The following is a 23421-nucleotide window of genomic DNA, read 5'->3' as shown; positions in this document are numbered from 1 at the left end:
AGAGAATAATTCCTTCAGAATTAGACTGGAGCAAATGGAAGCCATGACTTCATGAGAAATCAAGATACTATGAAACAAATCCAAACAATTGAAAAATAGAAGGCAATGTGAAATATCTCACTGGAAAAACCACTGACCTGGAAAATAGATCCAGAAGAGATCATTTAAAAATTATCAGACTACCTGAAAGCCATGATCAAAAAATAAAAGAGCCTAGACACCATCTTTCAAGAAATTATCAAGCAAAACTTCCCTGATATTCTAGAACCAGAGGGCAAAATAGAAATTGAATGAATTCATCTATTGCCTCTTGAAAAATATCCCAAAAAGAAAACTCCTAGGAATATTATAGTCTGGTTCCAGAGTTCCCAGGTCAAGAAGTAAATATTACAATCAGCCAAGAAGAAATAATTTGAATATTGTGGAAACACAATCAGGATAACACAAGTTCTAGCAGCTTCTACGCTAAGGGATTGAAGGGCTTGGAATATGATATTACAGAGTTCAGAGGAGCTAGGATTAAAACCAAGAATCATCTACCCAGAAAAACTGAGAATAATGTTTCAGGGGAAAATATGGTCATTCAGTGGAATACAGGACTTTCAAGCATTCTTGATGAAAAAAAAAACAGAGTTGAATAGAAAATTTGACATTCGGATACAAAAAGCAAGAGAAGTAAGAGAAGGCAAACAGGGAAAAGACATCATGAGGAGATTATCAAAATTGAACTATTTACATTCCTACATGGAAAACCTATAATTGTAACTTATGAAACTTTTCTCAGTATGAGAATAAGTGAAGGGAATAGAAATATATATATATGTATATATATATATATATAATATGTATGTGTGTATGTATATGTATACATACATATATATTTATCTCTATAGGAGGGTATATGTGCATATCAATACATATGTGTGTATGTGTATATATGTGTACAAGTGTACATAGGCAGAGGGCACAGGATCAATTGAATAGGAAGGGATGATATTTTAAAAATACAATTAAGAGGTGAGAGAAGAATATAATGAGAGGAGATAGGGAGAGGCAGAATAGAATAAATTATCTCATATAAAAGAGGCAACAGAAAACTGTTACAATGGAGGGGTAGAACAGGAAGTCAAATGGGAATGGGTTAACCTTACTCTCATTGAATTTGTCGTAAGGAGGGAATAACATGCACACTAAATTGGGTATCTTACCCTGCAGGAAAGTAGGGGGTAAGAAGGTAAGAGGTGGGATGATAGAAATATAAGAAGATTGGGGAGGAGGGTAATTAGAAGCACACACTTTCAAAAAGGGAAATGGTCAAAGTAGAGAATAGAACAAGTGGGGGGCAGGATAGGATGGAGGGAAATATAGTTAGACTTTCATAATATATCCAGTATGGAAATATTTTGTGTAAATACACATGTACAAACTATATTGAATTGCTCATCTACCTAGTAAGGGTGGGTGATGAGGGAAGAAGGGAAAGAATCTGTAACTCAAAGTTTTAAAATCAAATATTTTTAAAATTATTATTAGTTGTTGTTGTTGTTGTTTTTTTTACATGCAACTGTGAAATAAGATAAACAGGCACTGGAGTATGGAGATCCATCTTGCCCTACCAGAAAGTTAGAAAGGATATGTTAGACGATATAGGAGAGAGCAGATTGGGGGAAGGAATATTCAGTGGAATCACAGTTTTGGGGTGATGGGTAGGGAAAAGACAGAGAAAATTTGTAGCTCAAAATCTCATGGAAATGAATGTTGTAAACTAAAAATTGCCATAAAATTAAAAAAAAAAAGAAGAAAGACTTCTGGTTTACAATCAGATCGCATGGATTTAAATTCTGTCTGCCATTTGCTATTCTTTTGACCCTGAAATAAGCACAAATTCTCTTAAACTGAAATTCTTCTCAAAAAAAAATGGGGAGAAATACCACTCTACCGTTTCTATATATTTCACGTAGTTCTTGCAAAAAAAAAAACCCTCAAAAACAAGGAGGTTGTGGGAAAGTAAATTATCATAAAAATAGAAGACCTTTAATAAAACATTTAATTGAATTTGTAATTAGTCAAATATAATACAAATGTGAATTTATGGGTGATGATGGAGATGGTGATGATTATGACCAATCACCTAAGTGGCAGAGTGGATAGATTCAAATTCAAGTCTAGTCTCAGGCATTAACAATCTGTGAACTTAGAGAAGTTCCCCACCTCAATTTTTTTAAACCAGTAAAATGCAAATAATAAAAACACCTACCTACCAGGGTTGCTGTGAGGATAAAATGAGATTAAACTTGCACAGTACTTTGCAAACTTCAAACACTATATAAATGCAAAGTCCTTTCTCTCTTTTTCATTTTATTTGTTTTTTTCTCCTTTCTCATTATTCATCCCCTTGGTTATAATTCTTCTTTACAAGTTAACTAATGTTTAATGTGAAGGTATATGTAGAACTTAGATCAGATTGCATGCGGTCATGGGGAAGGAGGGCAGGGAGTGAGGATGAGAAAATTTGGAACTCAAAAACTTATAGAACTGAATGTTGTAAATTAAGAATAAATACAAATTAAAAAACACTATATAATTGCTAGTTGTTATTAATTGTACAGTATTAAATTTAGAAGAGACTTTGGATGGGACCTAGTACAAACCCCACCTGAAGCATAAATACCTTCAGAAATGTCTCCAACAAATGTTAATTTGGCCTTAGATTTTGAAGATTTCCCAAGGTAGTTCATTTACCTCTAAATTTTAGTTGTTTTTCCTTATTTTTAGTTGAAATGCCTAGCATTGCCCTTTGAGGCTCAAAAGAGCATACCTAACCTGTTCTACTAGAAAAGTTACTATATTTTAATTTAGTCAATATGTCTACTGTATTTTTTTTTCTTTTTTGGGATAAATATCCTTATTTCCTTCAAGCAATTGTCTTTTGGTATGGTTTCATCTCTCTTTCCTGATAGCTCACCTCTTGATTCATTCATTTTCTTTGTGAGCATATTAGTTTTGTTTTGTTGCATAGATAACTCGAGCGGTTTTTCATCTCCTTCTCCACCTCACTTTACACATGAGTAAACAGGCAAATGGGGTTAAGTGACTTGCCCAGGGTCCTATAGCTTGGCCTCAGGAAGATGAGTCTCCTTTACCTTAGGCCCAGTCCTCTACCATGCCACCTAGCTGCTCTCTCTCCAAACACATTCCAATTTATCAATTTATTTACCAAAATGTGATTCCCAACAAAAATATAACGCTCTTTATATGATCTGAGCAAAATACAGTGTCTGTGAACTATTGTTTGTCTCACTCTGGATGCTGCATTAGAATAGACTATAATTTTGTTACATTTCATTTGACTTTTCTATCATACACTTAACCCAATTCCTATTGAGCTCTCCATCTTCAGCAGCTCCCAAGGGCTTTTGCCCACAAATTGTTGCCCCAGTCATAAAAAGCTTTCAAGTAATTTTTTTTTTAAATCAAAGGAGACAACATACCAAAACTTACAGGATGTATGGAAAATAGATTTTAGGGGAAGTTTTATATCTCTGAATGCTTACATAAATAAAATAGAGAAAGGAAATTACTGAATTGGGCATAAAATGAAAAGTCTAGAAAAAGAACAAATTTAAAATCCTTAATTAAGTACCAAGTCAAAAATATTGAAAACCAAAGGGAAGAATAATAGAATTGATATTAAGAAAACTGTTGAACTAATAAATACAACTAAGAGTTGATTTTTTGAAAAAAAAAAAACAACATTGAAAAACTTTTGGCTAATTTAATTAAAAAAAGAAGAAAACCAAATTACCAATATCAAAAACGAAAAGGGTCATCACCACCAGTGAAGAGGAACTTAAAAGGATAATTAAAATTATTTTGCTCAGCTGTATGCCCATAAATTTGACAGTCTTAGTGAAATGGATGGATACTTACAAAAATATAAATTGCCTAGATTAACAGACAAGGATACAAAATACTTAACCCCATCTCAGAAAAAGAAATTGATCAAGCCATCAATGAACTCCTTTGGAAAACATTTCCAGGGTCAAATGGATTTAAAAGTGAATTCTATCAAACATTTAAAGAACAGTTCATTCCAACGCTATATAGACTACTTGGGAAAACTGACAAAGAAAGAGTTCTCCCAAATTCTTTTTATGATACAAATATGGTACTGATATCTAAACTGGGATGAGTCAAAACAGAGAAAGAAATTATACACAAATTTACGTAATAAATATAGATGTAGGGGCAGCTAGGCAGCAAAGTGAATATAGCACCAGCCCAGGAGTCAGGAGGACCTGAGTTCAAATCTGGCCTCAGACACTTACCACAAAAATTAGCCATGTGATCTTGGGCAAGTCACAACCCCAATTACCCTCCAAAAAGCAATGAATAAATAAATATTGATCAAAAAAATTAAATAAAATATTAGCAAAAAATATTACAGCAATTTATCAAGTAGGATTTATACCAGGAATGCAGAGTTGGTTCAAAATTAAGAAAACTGTCAGCATAATTGATCATACCAACAACAAAACTAACAGAAACCATATGATTATCTCAACAGATGCAGAAAAAGTTTTTGACAAAATGAAACAACCATTCCTATTAAAAACACTAGAGTGCATAGGAATAAATGGAGCCTTCCTTAAAATGTTAAGTAGCATCTACCTAAAATTGTCAGCAAGCATTATATTTAATGGGGATAAACTAAATGTATTTACAATAAGACTAGGGGTGAAACAAGGACATCCATTATCACTGCTGTTATTCAATATGGTACTTGAAACATTAGCTTTAGCAATAAGAGAAAAAAGGAAATTAAAGGAATTAGAATAGGCAAAGAAGAAACAAAACTATCACTCTTTGTAGATGATATGATGGTGTACTTAGAGAATCAAGTAAAAAATACTTGAAATAAAAAAGAACTTTATCAGAGTAGCAGGATATAAAATAAACACATAAATCATTGATATTTCTATATATTACTAACAAACTCCAACAGCAAGAGATAGAAGTATTAATTTCATTTAAATTTACTGTAGACATTATAAAATATTTGGGAATCTACCTGCCAAAACAAATGCAGGGGCTTTATGAACACAATTACAAAACACTTTTCACACAAATAAAGTAAGATATAAATAATTGGAAAAATACCAGTTGCTCGTGGGTAGCCTGATCTAATTTAATAGAAGTGACCATTCTATCCAAATTAGTTTGCTTATTCACTGGCATACCAAACTACCAAAAAATCATGTTCTAGAACTAGAAAAAAAATATTGAAATTCATCTGGAAGAACAAACGATCCAGAATATGAAAAGGATTTATGAAAAGAAACCCTAGGGAAGGTGGCCTAGCCATATCAGATCTCAAATTATACTGCTTTATAGAAACAATGATAATGCTTCATAGCAACATTCATCAAAACTATTTGCTACTGGTTAAGATATAGTGGGGATAGATCAGTGGAATTGGTTAAGTACACAAGACACACCATTCAATGATTATAGTAATCCACTTTTTAATAAACCCAAAGACACCAACTTCTGGCATAGGAACTCCTTATTTGACAAAAACTGCTAGGAGAACTGGAAGCTAATATGGCAGGAACTGGGCATAGACCAATATCTTACACTGTATGTCAAAATAAAGACAAAATGGTTTTGCAATTTAGATATAAAGGCTGATACTATAAACAAATCAGGGGGAAAAGGAATAGTTAATTTTTCAGATTTATAGAGAATGGAGCAATTTGTGAGCAAACAAGAGATAGTGCATGTTATGAAATGCAAAGTGGATAATTGTTATTACATTAAATTTAAAAGTTTTTGTACAAACAAAGCCAAAGCAACCGAGATTAGGAGTAAAGCAGAAAACTGGGAAAGAATTTCTACAACTAGTGTCTCTGATAACAGCCTCATTTCTAATATATGTAGAGAACTGAGTCAAATTTACAGGAACACAAGTCATTGCCCAATTGATAAATGGTCAAAGGATATGAACAGACAGTTTTCAGAGGAAGAAATTGAAGATATCTATAGTCATATGAAAATGTGTTCTAAATCACTATTGATTAGAGAAATACAAATCAAAAGAACTCTGAGGCACTACATTGCTCCTAACAGACAGGCTAACAGGAAAATGATAACTGTTGGAGAAGATGTGGGAAAAAGGGAACACATAGATTTTTGGTTGAGTTGTGAACTGATCTAATCATTCTGGAGAGCAATTAGGAAATATGCCCAAAGGGCTGTAAAAGGTGTGCATACCCTTTGACCCAGCAATGCCGCTGCTAATGCTGTATCCCAAAGAGATCATAAACATGGAAAAAGGACCCACATGTGGTAGCCAAGAACTGGAAATCAAGGGGATGCCCATCAATTGCAGAATGACTGAACAAGTTTTAGTATATGAATGTAATGGAATGAACAGGCTGACTTCAAAAAACCTTGGAAAAATTTATATGAACTGATGGTGAGTGAAGTGAGCAAAACCAGCAGAACACTGTACACAATAACAGCCACAGTGTGCAATGACTGACTTTGGTAGACTTAGCTCTTTTCAGCAATACACAGACCTAAAATGATCCCAAAAGACTCACAATGGAAAACACTGTCCACAACCAGAAAAAGAAATATGGATTCTGAATGCAGACTGAAGCAGATTATTTTCTTTTTGTTTTTTGCTTTATGTTTTGTGTTTGTCTTTCTCATGGTTACTCCCATTTGTTCTAATTCTTCTATACAACATGACTAAAGTGAAAATGTTTAATAGGAATGTGTATGTAGAGCCTATAATGAATTGCATGCCATCTTGAGGAGAAAGAGGGAATGGAAGAGGAAAAATTTTAAAACTTATGAAAGTGAATGTTAAAACCTTTAATAAATTAACTAAAGTAAGCAAAAAAATTCACAGGAACTTTTTATCAGAAGATTCAGAGCTGAATGGTACCTTGGAGAGCATCTAGTCTAATCCCATTTTTTTTTTTTTTACAACAGGAAATTGAGGGCCATAAAGATTAAGTGATTTGCCCAGGGTTACATGAGTGGTCAGTGATTACACAATCAACTGCTTTTATTCACTTTCTCCTGAACAATTAAACTGGACCTGTGATTTCAGTAGTATAGAGAACTTCCAGATGAGGAACTCATGTTTACCAAGGCACCTTATCTGCAATTTATAATCCTAGAAAGTTGCCTAGAGTCCAGAGAGGTTAATAACTGGTCCAGGGCAGGCACTGTGTGTGAGAGGTAGCACTCAACAAGCCCAAGATTTCCAGCCCACCTCTCTATCCACTATCTGATACAGTCTCTCTAACCTAGAAAAAGATCATACCTTCTTACTCATAATTTACTGTGACCAATATTGTTACTTGTGAGAGCAGCTTCCAATATCTACATTTCCTTTCAGCATTGTAAATCTCAATTAGGGAGCATTCTGCCTCACTGCATCTACCTTTTGTTGAAGAAGATAGGAAACTCATTTATTCTGAATAATAGTTAAATTGTAAAATTTCCCTGGGAAAAAATTAAGCAGATGCATTTATGGTTTAATAACTGTTTACTTGGTAGTGATGGCTGATTTTCTGTAAGTCACAATCTGAATTTGTTCACACTTTATGCTTTGAAATAACCAATATAGTGAAGATATATACATCCTTAACATAAAACCCTTTATCCCATTGGATTGTGTGCTCCTGTATGTACATGTGCTTTTGTGTACATGTGTGGCACACATACACACACACACACGCACACCATTGAATAATTGAAACAGCTGAAATACTGGCTTTTTATTGTCTTCTGTTGATGATTGTTCTTTAGTAAAAGCTGAGTCAAATCCTAGAAAATGTCAGACACATCTCTTACTCTAGGTTTGCATGGAGGTATAGTTACAAGGTTTTGTAGTATAGCATTCATTTTAGTTTAGGCAATTCAGTGGGGAAAATGTCACTAACAATGTTGATAGGATTTTTATAGGTTATTTTTTAAAAATGTAATTAAAACCAAGATTTATTCACTAGAAATAATAAGACTGCAACTAATGCTGTTGGCTTTCCTCCCTGGTGACTGATAATTATTGGCACTAAAATCTCATTCTCTTGGCTTCCCTCTTGGCTATGGCATAGCTGTCCTCTGTGGCTACACAATTCCAGCCTGAGAGAACAGAACAGATCACAAACCTTCTAAATGTGTGGTCTTGGCTTGTGCATGTTGACCAATAGTCATGCTCAATAGGTTTCAAACATGCCAAATATCGTAACTAATTGTACATGGACATTGGTAGTTGGCACTAACTATATGCACCACAGTACAGAGTGAAGAGCTTAAAAAAATGTAAATGTCAGTTCATTGGCAGTGGTACCCAATGTTTCAAACCCTATTCATTTCAAAAAAGAAAAAGGCATCACTCAGGTTTGCTTAATATAATTCATTTCCACTCAACAAACATATATTAAGTATACACTATGTGTCAGAGACTACCATGAACACTGAACTGGGAATACAATAATGGCATCTGTCCTCAAGGAGCTTCTATTCTACTGCGGAAAGTAACATGTAGACAAATAAGTACAAAACATAGTAAATAGAGATAATAAATACAAATTGATTTGGGAAGTGATAAGGGTAGGCAAATAGTAGTTACATCTCTTAGGAAGTAGATCTTGAGCTGAGTTATAGAGGGAGCTAAGGATTCCAGGAAGAGAAGGGGAAGATTTGGGAGTGAGGGTAAAGAAACAACATTACGAATTCCCTTTGGTATGTATTATATTTGAGATAATAGTACCAGGATATTCAGGTTAAATTAAAGAAGACAGAACGAAATATATGACTAGACAGTCGGGAGGAGAGGGGGGAATGGAGGAAGGGAAAAAGAGATAGAAAAGAAAAGTGATCATTGAGACCAGAAATACAAAGAGGATTGCCATGGTAATTGTAAACAGAGAGTGGGATAGTGAAAGATTCCCCATTTATGAATGAGAACAAAAACCAACCCGAGAAAGAAAATGAAAAGTAGTCACCAGAAAAGTGAGAGGAAAACAAGGAGCAAATCTGTGTCATGGGTTGAGAGAGGACAGGAAGGAATGGTGAGTCAACGCTGTCTACAACCTTCTTTTTCTCTGAGGAAAAATTTATGTTGGCTGGAGAGAATGGAGGAGAGAGAGGTTTTGAGGGAACTGATGAAGCTAAGTCATCTAGAGGAAGGTAACAAGAAGTAAGAGTAAAAAGCATTGGATCCAAGGTCCTAGTACCAATGAGTTATTGATTTAGGACTAGGAGGGAAATCAGGAGCCACTGTGTCCAACTTCCTTATTTTATAGATGAAGGCCTAGAAAGATGAAGTGATTTGTCCAGAGTCACACAGCTATCAAATGTTTGAAACACAATGGAAGCCAAAGTGGAATGTAGGGTCAAGAGGGGAAGAAGTGAGAAGGCAGAAAATTCTATACTTTGGGAACAGTCATTCCAAAGGCACAGAGACAGGAGATAAGCGGTAATGTATAAGGACTGCCAGGAATAGGCCAGAAGCAGGACAGTGTAGCTGAATCATAGACACTGAGTAAAGTATAAAAAGACTTGAAAGGTAGGAAAATTCGAATATAGTACCAAATGTATGTCGTTCATTCAGGAAAGCATGACATGGTCAGACTTATTCTTAAAAAAATTGTCACCTAAGTTATCTGGGCCTATTACCTTATTTCTAAAATAATAACATAATAGCAGATGATTTATAATTCCCCTTCCATTCGTAAATGCTATGGTCTTGATCCATATATGTTGGTAAATTTTTAGCAACCAGTTTTCAAAAAGTCCTCACCACACAGTTAAGTTTAACCTGCAGTATTAACATTTTCTCTATCACTTTTCCCAGTTTAGACAGTCAATGTGGATTTCCAAGGTGTAAATGTTAACATTGAACATGTAACAATCTATAGATCCAGCTTGAGCTGGCTCCAGCACAGCCCTGTTACTGAAAAAAGAATAGCAATGAATATAGAATTTTCCTTCCCTATCCCCCACTTAAACTCTGCTCCAACCCCCAGAGTAAATATTCTAGCAAAAATGGTTGTGTAAGTCCTGCTATTCTCTGATTTTTTAATCTGTTCACCATTGCTTACCACAAGATCCTAAGTGGTCATATTGATATAGCATATAGAGAAAGACATGTCAGACATTGTGACAAGTGTTGGAAGTATAAATCCAAGCAAGACGATCTTTTCTTGCCCTCAAGTATTTTATATCCTACTGAGAAATAACAACCTAGGGAGCTGTAAAGAGAATGGGTAGGTGGTATTTGGAGCCATGATGACCTGACTCTGAGATTTGGGCCTCAACAAAATGAAACAATAGCTGTCTTATCAAAGTCGATGATTCATTAGTAGAGTCAGAATTAAAGAATGGGAGGAGTCAGTGGTGATGATCCCAGGTTAGTTGGCATGGTATTGTGTAGGCCTGTTAAGTAGTGTGCAGACTGAAGACTAGCCTGGTAGTGGGCATTTTTACTAATAATGGAAAACACTAAGATGAACAGTGATTTCTTGACTGTAAGATCAAATTCTTAATCTTTTTATTAAAAAAATTTAATTTATTTACTTATTTTTAGTTTTCAACATTTACTTCCATAAGATTTTGACTTCTAAATTTGCTCCCCATTTCTCCCCTTCCTGCATCCCCACAGCATGTAATTTGATATAAGCTCTACATATCATTCATATTAAACCTATTTTCACATTAGTCATGTAATAAAAAAGAAGTAGAACCAAAGGGAGAAAGCAAGAGAAAGAGGAAAATAACAAAATGAGAGAGAGAGAGAAAGAGAGAGAGAGAGAGACAGAGCTTCAATCTGCATTGACTCCATATTTATTTTTCTGGATGTGGGCAGCATTTTCCATTCTGAATCTTTTGGAGTTGTCTTAGATCCTTCCATTGCTAAGAAGAGATAAATCTATCAAAGTTAGTTGTCATACAGAGTTCCTATTAGTGTGTACAATGTTCTGCTGGTTCTGTTCACTTCATTCAGTATCAATTCACATAAGTCCTTCTGGGTTTTTCTGCCATGTATCACCAAGAAAAAGGTATATTCCTTTCTATCCCCATTCATTTTTCTCCAGAGGTCTACTATATCTAACTTTCCTAAAATTCTATTCATCTCCTTAACTTCTTTCTTATTTATTTTGTGGTTAGATTTATCTCATTCGGGGAGGGGGAGGTTGAGTTCCCCCACTAGTATAATTTGTTGCCTACTTCTTCCTGTAACTCTCTTAACTTCTCTAAGAATCTGGATTCTATGTCATTTGGTACATATTTGTTTTATGATGATATTGCTTCATTGTCTGTGGTAGCTTTTAGCAGGATGCAGATTCCTTCCTTATGTTTTTTAATTAGATTTATTCTTGCTTTAGCTTTATCTGAAATCAAGATTACTACCCCTGCTTGTTTTACTTCAGCTGAAACATTATATATTCTGCTCCAGCCTTTTACCTTTACTCTGTGTGTATACCCTCTGTTTCATTTGTGTTTCTCATAAACAACATATTCTAGCAGTATGATTTTTAATCCATTCTGCTATACACTTCTGTTTTATGGGAGAGTTGATCCCATTTGCATTCACAGTTATGGTTACTATCTGTGTCTTTCTCTACATTGTATTCTCCCTCCCCCATTCCAATTTGTGCTTTTATTTCTCCTTTCTCTCTTTCTCTCCTCAGTAGTGTTTTGCTTTTGGCCACCACATCCTTCAATCTTCCCTCCCTTCTATTAACTCCTTCCCTTGTATTTCCCTTTCCCATTACTATTTCTTCCCTGCCTTCTATCTATCCCCCTCTATTTTATTTCCCCTTTCCCCTCCTACTGCCAATAGGACAAGTTAGATTTCTATAGTTAATTTAGTATGTTATTCCCTCCTTGAGTCAAATCTGATGGGAGTAAGATTCAAATAATTCTCCTCTCTCTTCTTTCTTTCCCTCTACTGTAATATGTATTTATGCCTCTTCACGTGATGCAATTTACCCTTTTCTGTCTCCTCCTTTACTCTTTTCCCATTATAATCCCTTTTCACCACTTAATTAGGTTTTTTTATAAGCACATCAAAGTCATCCTCATATGCTCTGCCTATGTATGTACCTTCTAAATGTCATAAAGATATACTTATAAGGATAATCTTCCCACATAGGAATACAATCAGTTTTCCTTTATTAACTAACATGTTTATTTTTCTTTTCTGTTTACCTTTTTATGCCTCTCTTGAGTCTTGTATTTGAAGATCAAATTTTCCATTGAGCTCTGGTCTTTCATCAGGAGAGTTTGAACATCCTGTATCTTATTGAATGGCCATCTCCTTCCCCTGAAAGATTATGCTCAATTTTTCTGGGTAGTTTATCCTTAGTTGTAATCCAATTCCTTTGCCTTGTGGAATATCATATTCCAAACCCACTGATCTTTTAATGTAGAAGCTATAAGGTCCTGTGTAATCCTGACAGTGGTTCCACAATATCTGAATTGTTTCTTTCTGTTCCTTGCAATATTTTCTCCTTGACTTGATAATTCTGCAATGTGGCTACAGTATTTCTTGGTGTTTTAAATTTGGTATCCTCTTTCAGGAAGTGATAAGTGTATTCTTTACCCTCTGGTTCTAGGACCTCAGGGAAGTTTTCTTTGATGATTTCTTGAAAGATTCTGTCCAGGCTCTTTTTTAATCATGGTTTGCAGGTAGACAGATAATTCTTAAATTATCTCTCCTGGATCTATTTTCCAGGTCAGTTGATTTTCCAAAGAGGTATTTTACATTTTCTCCTATTTTTTTCATTCTTTTGATTTTCTTGCACTGAATTTTGATGTCTCATAGAGTCATTACCTTACACTTGCAGAATTCTATTTTTTTTTTATTAATTACTAGCATTTATCTATACTTGCAAAGGGTTCTTACGAATATATATTTTTAGATCTTAACAATAACTCTGGAAAACAGGCACTATTATTATCCCCATTTTATAGAAAACTGAGGCAAACACAGATTAAGTTACTTGCCCAGGGTCACACAGCTAGGAAGTACTTGAGGTCAGATTTGAACTCAGGTCTTCTTGGAGGTAGACCATGTTGTCTACCCATTGTGCCAATCAAATTCATCATAATAACAGCTAGTATTTATGTAGTACTTTGTGCATGTTATCTCATTTGATCCTCACAACAACCCTGGGAAGTAGATACTATTATTATCTAGTATCTACTAGATGAGGAAACTGAAGCCAAAAGAAGTTAAGTAACTTTCTCGGGATCACACAGCTAGGAAATGTCAGAGGTTAGATTCAAACTCTTGTCCATTGCTCTGTTACTGCCCCTTATGGTCACTGGGTTACACCTCATGGGAGGTCTTCAAACAAAAGTAAGAAGACTATTTATTAAGTATGGTTTAGCCAAGATTATTTTCATGTATAGAAGTGATGAGATGAACTCTAAAGGATATGCCTTATAATTTTGGGACTCTGCAATACATACCAAATTAGCCTGCTTTTCCTCTAACTGCATCTAATCCTGGGCCACCATTGTTCTTCCAGTCTTCCAACTGAGTTCCCTACCTCTTACATACTATTTTTATATTATTTTTTAAACATCTGTTTTAAAACTTTTTTTTCAATTTGTTTTTTTTGCTTTATTAATTTTTTGCTTACATTTTTTAGTTTACAAGATTCAGTTCCACATTCCCCTGAGCTTCAAATTTTCTCCCCGCCACCCCCCACTCGCCCTCTCCTTCTCACTCACATGGTAGCATGGAATCAAGTATAGGATCTGCAGATACTTTGACATTAGACATTAGTCAGGTTTTGAAGATGGATTGCAACTGATGGGCTGAACAAGGGAAAGAAGAAACAAAACCAAAGAAGAAAAAGAAAGAGACTAGTTGGTTGGCTTCAGTCTGCTTTCAAACTCACATCTAACTAGTTCTTCCTAGTTCTTTCTCTGAATGTAGAAATCTATTTCCATCATGAGTCTTCTGGAGATGTCTTATAGCCTTGCATTGCTGAGAAGAGTCCACTCAATCAAAGCTGGTCATTACACATACATTGTGTCTGTAATTGTGTATAGATTTCTCCTGGTTTGGCTCTTCTCACTCAGCATCACTTTGTATAAACTCTCTCCAGGTAAATATGAAGTCCATCTGCTCCTCATTTCTCATACCACAATAATATTCCATTACATTCATATACCACAAATTGTTTAGCCATTCCCCAATTTATAGGCATCCCCTTAATTTCCAGATGTTTGCCACTACAGAAAGAGCGGCTAAAAATATTTTTGTACATACAGGCATTCATCCCACTTCTGTAACCTCTTCAGGATACAACCCTAGAAGTGGTATTGCTGAGTGAAAGGGTATGCAATTATTTATAGCACTTTGGGCATAGTTCCAGATTGCCTTCGAGAATGGTTGAATCAGTTCACAACTCCACTAGCAATGCATTAGTGTTCCAATTTTCCCTCATCCTTTCCAGCATTTGTCATTTCCCTGTTTTGTCATCTTAGCCAATCTGACTGTTGGGATGTGGTACCTCAGAGTTGTTTTGATTTCCAATTCTTAATCACTAGTGATTTATATCATTTTTTCACATGCTTATAGACATCTTTAATTTCTTCCTCTGAAAACTGCCTATTCACATCTTTTGAACATTTATCAATTGGGGAATGACTAGTATTCTTGGAGATTTGACATATTTCTCTGTATTTTTTTTTAGAAAAAAAGACCTTTATCAGAGACACTGGTTGCAAAATGTCTTTCCCAATTTCTGACTTCCCTCTTAATCTTGGATACAAGGACTTTGTTTGTACAGAAACTTTTCAATTTAATGTAATCAAAATTTTCCATTTGGGATTTTATACTGCTCTCTAACTCTTGTTTGGTCACAAAATCCTCCCTTCTCCATAAGTCTGACAGGTACACTATTCCTCGCTGTCCCAGATTGCTCACAGTACCAGCATTTATACCTAGATCATGCAGCCATTTAGACTGGATTTTGGTATATGGTGTTAGATAATGGTCTATGCCCAGTTTCTGCCCTACTGTATTCCAGTTTTTTGAGCAGTTTTTTTTTCTCAAATAGTCACTTCTTATCCCCACAACTGGGGTCTTTGGGTTTATCAAACAGTAGATTTCTATGGTCATTGACTGCTGAATCATGTGCCCAATCTATTCCATTGAGCCACTACTCTATTCCTCAGTCAGTATCAAGTAGTTTTGATGACTGCTACTTTGTAGTACAGATTGAAACCTTGTATGGCTAGTCCTCCTTCCATAGCATTTCCTTTCATTAATTCCCTTGATATTCTGGACCTTTTGTTCATCCAAATGAATTTTGTTACTATTTTTTCTAGGTCTATAAAGTAATTTTTTGGTAAATTGGAAATAAATATGTAATTTTATTTAGGTAAAATTATAATTTTTATTATATTATCTCAACCCAGGCATGAACAATTGATGTTTTTCCAATTAGTTCGATATGACTTCATTTGTGTGAAAAGTGTTTTGTAGTTGTGTTCATATAGGTCCTGGGTTTGTTTTGGCAGGTAGATTCCCAAATATTTTATAATGTCTACAGTAACTTTAAATGGGAATTCTCTTTCTATCTCTTGCTGTTGCATTTCATTAGAAATATATAGGAATAGGGGCGGCCAGGTCGCTCAGCGAGTAAGAGCACCAGTTCCAGTATCATGATGACCTGGGGATCAAATCCGGGCTCAGATACTTAGCACCACACCCAGAAATAACTGGCCGTGTAACCTTGAGCAAGTTACTTAACCCTGATTGCTTAAAAAGAAAGAAATATATAGGAATTCCAATGACTTATGTGGATTTGTTTTATATCCTGCAACTTTGCCAGATATATTATTGTCTCAATCACTTTTTTTATTTGATTTTTTAGGATTCTCTAAGTATATCATCATATCATCTGCAAAGAGTGATAACTGGGCCTCTTCTTTGCCTAATTTTATTCCTTTGATATCTTTTTCTTCTCTAATTGCTACTGCTAACATTTCTATTCCCAGATTGAATAAGAGGAGTGATAGTGGATACCCTTGTCTCACCACTTATCTTATTGGAAATGCTTCTAGCTTATCCCCATTTCATATAATATTTCCTGATGACTTGAAATACATGCTACCTATAATTTTAAAGAAGACTCCTTTTTTTCCAAAGCTTTCTCGGATTTTTTAATAGGAATGGATGTTGTATTTTGACAAAAGCCTTTTCTGCATCTATTGAGATAATCACGTGGTTTCTTCTAGTTTTATTGTTGATAAGATAAATTATACTGATGGTTTTCCTAATATTAAAGCATCTTTGAATTCCTGAAATAAATCCTACCTAATCAAAGTGTATTATTCTTATGATAAGTTACTGTAGTTATTTGCTAATATTTTATTTAAAAATTTTGCATCTATATTCATGAGTGAAATTGGTTTGTAATTTTGGTTGTGCATTTTGTTGTCCATTTTGGTTGTCCAATTCTTCCTGATTTAGGTATCAGTACATGTGTGTGTCATAAAAAGAATTTGATAGCACTCCTTCACCAATTTTCCCACATAGTTTGCAGAGTATTGGAATCAATTGTTCTTTCAATGTTTGATAGAATTCACTAGTAAATCCATCTGGCCCTGGAGATTTTTTCCTAGAAATTTTGCTGATGGCTCATTCTCGTTCTCTTTTTGAGATGGGGTAATTTAAATAATTTATTTCCTCTCCAGTTAATCTGTGCAGTTTATATATTTGTAAATATTCATCCATTCCATTGATCGTCCAATTTATGTGAACACAATTAGGAAAAATAATTAATAATTATTGTTTTAATTTCCTCTTCATTGGAGGTAGATTGACCCTTTTCATTTTTGATACTCGTAATTTGGTTTTATTCTTTCTTTTTTTGTCATATTGATTAAGGGTCTATCAATTTTGTTATTTTTTTCAAAAAATCAGCTATTAGTTTTATTTATTAGTTTGTTTTCTTAAATTCAATTTCATTAATCTTTTCTTTGGTTTTCATTATTTCTAATTTAGTATTTAATTGGGGATATTCAATTTATTCTTTTTTTAGCTTTTTCAGGTGCATGTCCTATTTATTGACCTCATTTTTTTCTATTTTATTTACGTATGCATTCAAGAATATAAAACTTCCCCCAAGAACTGCTATTTCTGCATCTCACAAGTTTTGGTATGTTGTCTCATTATTGTCATTCTCTTGAATGAAGTTACTGATTGTTTCTATAATTTCATGTTTGATCTACTTATTCTTTAGGATTAAGTTATTTAGTTTCCAATTAGTTTTTAGTCTGTACTTCCATGGCACTTTATTACATATACTTTTTATTGCATTGTTATCTGAGAAGTATGCGTTTAACATTTCTGTGTTTCTTCATTGAATTGTTAGGTTTTTATGCCCTAGTCCATGGTCAGTTTTTGTGTATGTGCTATGTACTGCTGAGAAGGACATATATTCCTTTTTTATCCCCATTCAGTTTTTTTCCAGAGGTCTACAATATCTATCTTCTCTAACATTCCATTTCCCTCTTTAACTTCTTTCTTGTTTATTTATATGTTAAATTTATCAGGTTCATAGAGTGGGAGATTGAGGTTACCCACTAATATAGTTTTGCTATCTATTTCTTCCTCTAATTCCCTTAACTTTTCTAAGAATTTGGATGCTGTACCAGCTAGGTGCATAAATGTTTAGTAATGATATTGCTTCATTTTCAGTGGTGCCTTTTAGCAGTATATAATTTATTCCTTATCTCTTTTAATCAGATCTATTTTTGCTTTTGCTTTGTCTGAGATAATGATTACTAACCCTGATTTTTTAATTTTTTTTTTTACTTTGGCCTGTACCTTTAGCCTGTGGGTATCCCCCTGTTTCAGATGTGTTTCTTGTAAACAGCATATTGTAGGATAATGGTTTTTAATCCTTTCTGCTATCCACCTCCATTTTATGGGACAGGTCATCCCATTCACATTTACAGTTATAATTAGTATCTGTCTTTCCTTCCATGCTATTCCTTCCTCTTTTTATGCTTTTATTTTCCCCTTCTCACTTCCCCTCCTTAAGAGTTTCCTTTTGACCACTGCCTCCCTCTGTATTCCCTCCTTTTTGGTTCCCCCTTTTCTTACCCTTTCCCCTTTGGTACTTCTTCCCTCCCTTCTGTTCACTCCCTCCTATTCTTAGCCCTTCCCCCCTCCTACTGCTTGCAGAGTGTGATCAATTTTTATGCTTAATGTAGTATATTATTTCTTCCTTGAACCAAGATTGATGAGAATAGATCTTCATGCAATGCTCCTTTCCCTCCCCTCTTTTCTTCTATTATGATAGGTTTTATGTCTCTTATTGATAGAGTCCTATATTTAACTGATTATCTCATTCCCTCCTTATACCAGGTCCAATGAGAGTGAAGTTCCCAAAATGTTCATCTCCCTCTCTTCTTCCCCTCTACTTTGATAAGTTTTCCTGCTTCTTTGTGTGGCATAATTTACCTTTTTCTGCTTCATTCTTTCCTCTTCTTCCATTGTGGTCCCTTTGTGCCCCTTAATAAGTTTTTTTTATCATCATATTGTTTAGTTTGTACCCACTCTATTTATCTATATTCCTATAAAATATACTATATCGTGATTAGTATACAATTCTCCATATTACCAGGTGTCAGCTTCCCATTTAGGTATGTAAACAGCTCTTACTGAATAACAAGGTGTGTGTGTGTGTGTGTGTGTGTGTGTGTGTTTCCCTAGTTACCTTTCTATGTCTCTCTTTAGTCTTTTAATTGGAGATTGAATTTTCCATTGAGCTCTGGCTTTTTCATCAGGAAAATCTGGAATTCCCTTTTATCATTGAGTGACCATTTCCTTATCTGAACGAGTATGCTATTTCACTGGATAGCTGATTCGTGGTTGTAACCCGAGCTGTTTTGCCTTGTGAAATATCATATTCAAGTCCCTCTGATAGTTCAATATAGAAGCTGCCAGATAAAACCGTTGCTGTATTTCAGCAATATTTCAATTGTTTCTTTCTGACTGCTTGCCGTATTTTCTCCTTTACCTGATAGTTATGGAATTTGGCTACAACATTTCACAGAGTTCTCAATTTAGGATCCCTTTCAGGAGGTGTCTGGTGGATTCTTTCAATTATTATTTTACCCTCTGATTCCAAGTGAAGTTTTCCTTGATGAGCTCTTGGAAGATGTTGTCCAGGCTCTTTCTTTCGTCATAATTTTCTGGTAGACACATAATTCTTAAATTATCTCTCCTGCATCTGTTTTCCATGTCGGTTATTTTTCCTTGAGATATTTTACCTCTTTTTCTAATTTTTCATTCTTGATGTTGTATTTGACTGATTCTTGGTGGCTCATAGAGTCACTAGCTTCAGTTTGGTTGATTCTAATTTTTAGCAAATTATTTCTTTAGTTAGTTTTTGAATCTCCTTTTACACATGTTTTTCCATTTCATGCATTTTTTTTCTTTTTAAGGAGCTGTTTTCTTCATTGTAATGTTTTTCTAATTTTTTTATTTTGATTTTAAAAGATTTATTCATTTTATCTTCTACCTCTCTAATTTGGTTTTCCAAATCCTTCTTGGGCTCTTCTAAGAATAAATTCTGTGCTTGAGACCAGTTCATATTCCCTGTTGAGGCTTCAGTTGTGGGTGTGGAGTCAATGCTGTCTCCTGAATTTGGTTCTTTATGCTCACTCACAATAATAGGATTCTGGAGTCTTTGTCTTGGCAAGCTTTTTTTTTTAACCATTTTGATGTAGGACTTTAGCCATGCCCTTCCTCTAGGATGCCCAAGCCTTCACTATTTTAAAATTCTGCTATGGGGCAATAATTTCTGTGTTTTTAGAGTCAGATGGGGGGGGGGATTGGAGCAGCTGGGATAACTCTGTGTAATAGTAATGAATTTTGAAGTTCTTTTTGTATTGCAAAGCTGAGAGGTTCTTAACACTTAGTAATTAACCAAGCTTCTGTTAAAGAAATAGAAGATATGAACACCTTTTGCTGACATAACAGGAAGGGCTTGGCTGAAACAGGAAGGAACTAATGTCCTGTGTGTATATAAGGAGAAGTCCCTGCTGGGCCAGAGAGATCTTCTTAGAGCAAGCTTCGTGGAGGCAGAAGCTGCTGCTGGAGGGAGGTTGAAGAGGAAAGGCCCCCCATAATGGAGAGAGAATGATTTTGATTTTGGGAACCTGAGTGAAGTCAGTTTGATTCTGGGAAGCAGCTGGAGCTTCTTCTGAGGAGCTGTTGAGTTCAAGGGCCATCCAGAAATTCTAGGAGCTGCCAAACCTGACAAAGGGCCAGCTGTAGCTGCCATAGATTGAGGAAACATGACTGTGATGCTGGTACTTTTTATGAAAGTGTTTGTGGCTTTGTTAAGTCTTAACTTCCTGGGATCAGAGACTGTGAAGGATTTAAGATGGAATGGATACTGTGAGATTCAATGTGAAACAGGAAGTGTGCAGATACCTGGATAACGATCTGGGGGCTGTCTGCCTTTGAACCCAGGTGACAGTTTGGTGTATCCAGGTAGGGCCTGGGACCATAGAAGGGGATCCAGGGAATCTGAGAGACCACCCAAAGTCAAACTGAAGATGACTTTACTTGAATACTGTGGACTGACTGAGAAATTGTTATATACTAGCGACCTAGGGGTAGAGGGCTTGTGAATTTTCTGATGATCGAATAGTGAATGATGACAGAATAAGAGATTGATTGAGTTAACTTAGTGCCCCATGATTGGAAAACTTTGACTAGTGGACTTTGTATCCCTTAAGAAGGAAAACCTCCTTAAGGACGATTGAATGATTGAGATGATTGAATGACTGATTGATTAAATTAATGTACTTTGTTCAAAACATTGTGACCACTATGGTGAAAACTATGTGGTCATTTTAGTGATAAGCTGTTGTGAATACTGTATTTTGATTTTATTTGGTAAGTTGTAATATTGTGAATGCTGTACCTTGATTTTCTGTGAATGTTTTGCTCTGATTTGTAATACAATAAATAGAGTCTCCACTCTACCATGCAGTCAGAACTTTAAAAGCTGTTCACAGTAGCATTATTCTGGAAAGCTGCTTGTGCTTGGTTTTGCACTCTGCCATCCTGGACCCTGGAAGTTTAGATAGATGGTTTTTTAAATTTCCAGGCTGTGAGTTGAAAATCCCAGGAGTAGCTGCTGCCAATGTGGCAGGCCCTTCATTTGGCTCTTACCAAGCTTTTACAGATCTCAGCCCTAGGGTGATAGGCCTAGGAATGGCCCTTGCAGCTGGTGGATCAACTTACTGCTGCGCTGCCCCACTCTCTGCCACATGCACCTCGCTGGCCCCTTTAAAAGTTTGAGTTCCAGATTTTTTCCCCTTCTTCTTTCCTCATCCACCCCTTCTGGGAAGATAAGCAATTCAATATAGGCTGTGCATGTATAGTTTACAGAAAACATTTCCATAGTGGATATATTGTGAAAGACTGACTATATTTTCCTCCATCCTGTCCCGCCCCCACTTGTACTATTTTCTACTTTGACTCTATCCCTTTTTAAAAGCATGTGCTTCTAACTACCCTCTGGCCCCATCTGCCCTCCCTTTTATCAACCCCCCTCTTATTCCCTCCCCCTCTACTTTCCTCTAAGGTAAGATACCCAATTTAGTGTGTTTGTTATTCCCTCCTTAAGCCAAATTCAATGAGAGCAAGGTTGTCCCATTGGCTTTCACCTTCTTGTTCTTCCCCTCCATTGTAACTGTTTTTGCTTGCCAATTCTATATGAGATAATTTACCCTGTTCTATCTCTCTCTTTCTCCTTCTCCCAATTAATTCCTTTCTTGCCTCTTAATTTTATTTTTTAGATATCATTCCTTCATATTCAACTCATCCTGTGCCCTCTGTCTATGTAAACATGTACATACATATGCCCACATTCACATATATATTTATACACACATACACCCTCATATATATATATATATATATTTTCCCTTCAACTATCCTCATACTGAGAAAAGTCTCATGAGTTACAATTATGATTTTTCCATGTAGGAATGTAAATAATTCAACTTTAATAAGTGCGTTATGATTTCTTTTTCCTGTTTACCTTCTCATGCTTCTCTTGTTTCTTGTATTTGAATGACAGTTTTTCTGTTCAGCTCTGTTTATTTCATCAAGAATGCTTGAAAATCCTCTATTTCATTTAATAACCATATTTTCCTCTGTAGCATTATACTCAGTTTTTCTGGGTAAGGGATTCTTGGCTTTAGTCCTAGCTTTTTTGACCTCAGGAATATCATATTCCAAACCCTACGAAACTATAATGTAGATGCTTCTAGATCTTGTGTTATCCTGATTGTGTTTCCACAATACTCAAATTGTTTCTTCCTGACTAGTTGCAGTATTTTCTCCTTGATCTGGGAACTCTGGAATTTGGCTATAATATTCCTAGGAGTTTACTTTTTGGTATATTTTTCAAGAGGCAATGGGTGAATTCTTTCCATTTTTACTTTGCCCTCTGATTCTATAATATCAGGGCAGTTTTGCTTGATAATTTCTTGAAAGATGGTGTCTAGGCTCTTTTTGTCATCATGGCTTTCAGGTAGTCTAATAATTTCTAAATTACCTCTCCTGGATCTATTTTCCATGTCAGTGGTTTTTTCAGTGAGATATTTCACATTGCCTTCTATTTTTTCATTTGTTTGGATCTGTTTAATATTATCTTGATTTCTAATAAAGTCATTGGCTTCCATTTGCTCCAATTTAATTCTGAAGGAGTTATTCTCTTCAGTGAGTTTTTGAAATTCCTTTTGCATTTGGCAAATTTGTCTTTTTAAAGCATTCTTCTCCTCATTGGCTTCTTGGGCCTCTTTTGCCATTTGTGTTAATCCATTATTAAGGTGTTGTTTTCTTCAGTGTGTTTTTGGGTCTCCTTTTGCAAGCTATTGACTCACTTTTCATGATTTTCTTGCATCATTCTTATTTCTCTTCCCAATTTTTCTTCCATTTCTCTTACATGACTTAATGCTTTCTCTGTCATCTCCACTCCTGGAAATCAAAATAGGTCAATTTCAAACATTCTGTTTATGGGCAGAAAGCCCCAGAAGCAGCCCCTGCCACTGCTGCTAATGTCAATTCAGTCACTTTCAAGGCCTGCTCCTGCTCCTGGTTCTGGGGCTAGGTCTGTGTAGAGGGCTATCCTGTTTTGAGCTCTTTTCTTGCCCAGGTCCAACAGACTACCCCCTGTTGATTTTTCAAGTTGTCTTTGGCATCTGTGGGCTGAGAAGTCTGTAAGTGCAGCTGATGCCAGTGATTCAGTCCCCTGAGGCCTGCTGCTATGGCTTTGCTGGGGCAGGGTCTTATTTGGCATGCCATGACCTGTGCTACTGCTCTCCTCTCCCAACCTGGTT

At 35.4% G+C, this 23421-nt stretch overlaps 1 protein-coding gene across 1 annotated transcript in view; it reads left to right on the top strand.

Moving 5' to 3' along the window:
* LINGO2 (leucine rich repeat and Ig domain containing 2) overlaps positions 1–23421 on the top strand; it is a 1702561-nt gene that overhangs the window by 1020895 nt on the left and 658245 nt on the right. The gene's annotated exons all lie outside the window — the stretch shown is intronic.

Source organism: Petaurus breviceps, unplaced genomic scaffold, assembly GCF_028583685.1.
Source record: "Petaurus breviceps papuanus isolate PSGF00001 unplaced genomic scaffold, PetGlider_PUasm1.0 125, whole genome shotgun sequence".
Lineage (NCBI taxonomy): Eukaryota > Metazoa > Chordata > Mammalia > Diprotodontia > Petauridae > Petaurus > Petaurus breviceps.
The sequence above is the reverse complement of the archived record's forward strand: the minus strand, read 5'-3'. Positions and strand labels throughout refer to the sequence as shown.